This window comes from Pocillopora verrucosa, unplaced genomic scaffold, assembly GCF_036669915.1.
Source record: "Pocillopora verrucosa isolate sample1 unplaced genomic scaffold, ASM3666991v2 scaffold_28, whole genome shotgun sequence".
Classification (NCBI taxonomy): domain Eukaryota; kingdom Metazoa; phylum Cnidaria; class Anthozoa; order Scleractinia; family Pocilloporidae; genus Pocillopora; species Pocillopora verrucosa.
The window spans coordinates 12501-17109 of record NW_027078182.1 but is presented as its reverse complement, the minus strand read 5'-3'; the positions used below and the strand labels follow the sequence as shown (position 1 = coordinate 17109).

General features: G+C 48.4%; 3 non-coding genes across 3 annotated transcripts; 1 reads left to right on the top strand and 2 right to left on the bottom strand.

Moving 5' to 3' along the window:
• Nucleotides 1-509: 509 nt before the first annotated feature.
• On the top strand, nucleotides 510-628 carry LOC136278637 (5S ribosomal RNA). Its single transcript, XR_010716454.1, has one exon. It is a non-coding gene; the product is annotated as a 5S ribosomal RNA (ribosomal RNA).
• Nucleotides 629-1611: 983 nt separating this feature from the next.
• Nucleotides 1612-1774, bottom strand: LOC136278620 (U1 spliceosomal RNA). Its single transcript, XR_010716442.1, has one exon. It is a non-coding gene; the product is annotated as a U1 spliceosomal RNA (small nuclear RNA).
• Nucleotides 1775-4237: 2463 nt separating this feature from the next.
• Nucleotides 4238-4428, bottom strand: LOC136278627 (U2 spliceosomal RNA). The gene has a single exon (XR_010716448.1). It is a non-coding gene; the product is annotated as a U2 spliceosomal RNA (small nuclear RNA).
• Between the last annotated feature and the right edge of the window lie 181 nt (nucleotides 4429-4609).

Genomic DNA, 4609 nt, shown 5'->3' with positions numbered 1-4609 from the left:
GATGCCGAAGCATGCCCTGGGTGAGGGGGGTGGTCGAGGGATCCTTCCCACGGTTTATGGTGGATAGTAGCAGGTCGCCCCCACAAGCCCTTGCGAGTCCCGCAGACGGTCCCAGAGGCTGACCCGTTTGGTATCTCCTCACTGTAAGATTTTAAAGCCAGATACACGCACCTACGGAGCTAAAACATTGTATAATAGGTTTTTAGGACACGTTATGTCTCTTGGGACCCCTCCCTCCCCTCCCTAGGGAATAGTGCTTCAAATCGATGCTCCTCAATGTGTTAACTGGGTTGAGGAAAATACATTAGGGTTAGGTAACGACTTCGGGGTTAGGGTAACCATTTCTTAGGGTTAGGGTAACAATTTCTTAGGGTTAGAGTATCGATTTCTTAGGGTTAGAGTAACGAAACTAGGGCTTTAGAATTTCAAATTCGCCTACACTCAGGGATGTGGCCGCTTTACAGCCTGAACCTGGCCGATAACAAGCAGAATTTCGACCCCATTTCCTCGTCTACGACCATACCACAGGGAAAGCACCGGTTCTCGTCCGATCACCGAAGTTAAGCCCTGTCGGGCGGGGTTAGTACTTGGATGGGTGACCGCCTGGGAATACCCCGTGTTGTAGGCTTCAATTTTTTGTCTTGCGAACATCTCTAAACGTTTTATCCCAATAAATAGCTCTCCATACACCACAATTTCACATAGAGAGCCGTAGGTGAGTGAGGAACAAAATCAAAGCAAAAAACGAGGGGGGGAAAACACCTTTTTGTCAAAAATCGGCCAGCTAATGGCGAAAACTCTAGTGCGATCGACTTTTCTTACAGAGCGCGCGCGAGCGAGTGAGCACGCGCGAGATGAACAGTTTATGATGTCAAATTCTACTTCTGTGATATCAAATCATTCCAAATAACGAACGAAAAAATGAATAGGAAAAAAACGCACACTTCTGAGACGCAGTTTTAAGCCATCGTGACGTGGCAAAACACTCGCACACTTCCAAGAGGAGGCGCGCGAAAAACGGCACTGAAAGTCGACAATGGTTGGATTCAGACTGCAAACGAATCGGGAAAAAGGTTCGATACTTTTACTACTCTGCTAGTTTGTTTCCTTCCCTCGTTCATTCGTTCACTCGCTTGCTCGCACAAAGGATACACTAACGATAGCAATAGCATTTCTAAAAGCGGCTCCAGTGACAATAAAACCGCTCAAAAGGTTCAAAGTGTACTCACGGTCCAAGTCGAATGCCCTTCTATGCTCGCTCGCTCGGTCGATCGGCCGTTTGTGTTAGTTTCATTTCCTTTCCCTTCGCGCGCATAGCACAGCACGGCACGGCACGCACAACCTGCAAATACAAACGAACAGGACTTTACACACAATAGAGCAGACAGGCCTTGAACAAAAACAGCCAGCAAAGTTACGCACCGCCCCGAAACTCACCTTGTTTCCTTCCTCCAGTCTCTCCAATGCACTTCTACCCCTCCAAACGTGCCAACACCTTGGCCAGTTGTGCGTCCTTTGCTTTCTTTGCAAGTCTACCGGTCCACTGCAAAAGCAAAAATACCCTCGATAGTCAGTAAGAGGGCCATATAGACATAGTTTGGATGACTTTTGCGGGGACGAGCGCGAACGCAGGTCCCCACTACCAGAAATTATACGCTCGAGTTACCCACATTGGGGTAATCGCAAGGGTCAACCCAGTCGAAGTGCAATGAAAGGGCCTCGCCTTGAGAGGACTGCCTCCTTGATCACAGTACCTCCCGCGTCAGGTAAGTTTTTTTATATTTAAGGTGAACGGCCAGGCTCCCGTGAGGGCGGTGCAATGCCTGCCGATCTCAGACCTAATCCAACCCATGGCTGAAAGTGCAATGCCTTAGGGTTGGGTCCACCATAAACCGAGGGCCACCAGACACCAACTTCGTTGGGGAATCGAACCCCACCTCGCAAACATTGAACACACTCACACCCAAAAATTGAACCGCCCACTCCAAAACAAACGAACAAAAACGGATACAAAAACATAGAAAAACTATTATTTACAATATTACATTATTTAAAACCAGGACTTAAATACTTTATTCACATATTATTTACTTAGATAGTATTGTTTACTAAATTTACTACAATTTCTTCCTACATTTCGGAACTCCCACAACAGAAGGGGGGGCAGAACGCTTCAGCAGCTCTGCAGCAAGAACTGCAGCAGTAGGGACCACAGGACGAGACTTAGAAACGCCATCATTTACAACATTAATTACACTATTATCCACATTGGTACTGGTAAATTACAAACTGTGGCCTTCTTAACCACAAAGCCTTGGCGGGAAGCCTCCGACATTGCCGACCATTGAGGTCCACAAACTCCACACAAAACGTTATCATGCTCCGTAGGACCAATCTGGTCAACAAGAGAGCCCCTGAAACCAATCAAAAAGGAAGGGTCCCCCTGTACTTCAAGAAGATACTGCGCAAAACCCACTTCAGACTGCTCACCACTCGTATCCACTCTAGCGATACGAAGAAGATTTGGATCCACACTGAGAGACACCCCATTTTCCAAAACTACCGACACCAACTCCAAAAAATCCGTAGGGAAACCTCACGCACCCTCATATCCCTGTAGGACAGAACAAAGGCTGATCCTTAGAACAGCGGCATAACTCATCCCGATACCACTTCAAAACCTTCCTACGAATAACAGAATCTGCGGGGGTCTGCACATCCTCAGTCACTACAGGGACCGGGGGGGCTAGCCCCAACTCAACAGGAGCACTAACTCGACTAGGGACAGGAACAGGGGTACTAACAGCAACTCATCCTCCACATTAGCATCCACAGCATCCTCAATCGTATCCGAAACCTCATTCTCCACAACCCATCTTCAACCACACCCTCGACTACATCCTCATCATCCTCATCCGAAACCACATTCTCCACAACCACATCTTCAACCGCACCCTCAATCACATCCACAACCACACCCTTATCCAAACCGGCAGAACTTTCAGAGACAACAGGCACAACAGTCCCAGAGGGGTCAGGGACCGCCTCAGGGACAGCTGCCTCTGTTGGAACAACAGACTGACCCCACGGCCGGACACACGCATGCGCTTTGTGGTCTGGGGAACCACACCTTCTACATTTTCCGTTGAACTGGCAATCTGCGGCCTTATGGCCATTAACTTTACATATCTGGCAGAACGGAGGGATACCCCTATACCAAACCCGCACAGGATAGTCGTCAATGCGGAACTCAGCAGGGACTGGATCCGATAATAACATCCTAAGAATCCGTGACCCAGTTAGAAGGCCCGGAATTCCTGAAAAATTCTGGTGCTTAATACTGATAACTTCTCCGTATTTTCTTAGCTCATCACAGATCAGAGCATCGTCACCTTCGGCAGGAAAATAGTGTACATACACAAAAGACGGCGGCTTATCAGAAGACGTCACACTAAGATCGTGCCCATCCAACGCCAGTGAACCCATACGCACAAATCTTCTTTGTCTGAGACATTCTTAAAAGTAATACGAATCAAGCCCCTAGGGCAAAACTGAATGGCAGAAAGCCTTTCAAAATCAATATGCTCCCTAAGGAGAGCCATCACACGGTCCTTATCATAATTAGCCAACATCACTGACGCGTGAATCACGCACGTCCTGACACACTCAACACCCATGGCAAAACAAACAACCCAAAAAGTGGATGGGTGACCCGAAAAAACGGCAAAACCTGTGAGCTGGCAAAATACCACACTCAACAGGCAAAAAAGCCAAGAAGAAAAGCCAATCCAGCCCAAGACTGGAAAAACAACCAGAGACTGGCTACCCCAGGTTACGGCAAGGAGCCGAGCATGAGTCCCTGGGAGGGTCACAAGAAAAAAACAGCAAACCCAGAACACAATAATACTTACAAAAAATCCTGCTTCTTTAATCCAAAGACACTTGTGAATCCACGAATCCACGCGCGATACTATAACGCAGGCAAAACCCGCGTCAGGTAAGTATGCTTTTTCAGCGTCTGCCCTCGGTGAAAAAATCCACTTACCCCTAGGTCCTTGTGGTAGTGCTTTGCGCACTTCAGAAAACGTAGGCCAGCGGCCGTTCCTGCCATTGTCTGTTGTCTGAATTATCATCCCTCTTTCACCTCTTCCCCCTCTAAGGGCGGGCGGGGCTCCTGTAAACATAAAAGAATGCTATACCGTTGACTTTGTTTTGGATTGAATGTGTCTTCCCCAGAGGGAAGTGGGCCGCACTCGGAGGTAGTGCTATACCGAGGCAACCCGTGGCTGGGACGAGGCAAGCCTCTTTTCCACAGCCCAGTTCCAAAAATCAGTTTAATATATGAGCTGCTCAATGAGCAGCGATCAGATATTAAGCTGATAAGAACAGATACTACACTTGATCTTAGCCAAAAGGCCGAGAAGCGATGCCGAAGCATGCCCTGGGTGAGGGGGGTGGTCGAGGGATCCTTCCCACGGTTTATGGTGGGATAGTAGCAGGTCGCCCCCACAAGCCCTTGCGAGTCCCGCAGACGGTCCCAGAGGCTGACCCGTTTGGTATCTCCTCACTGTAAGATTTTAAAGCCAGATACACGCACCTACGGAGCTAA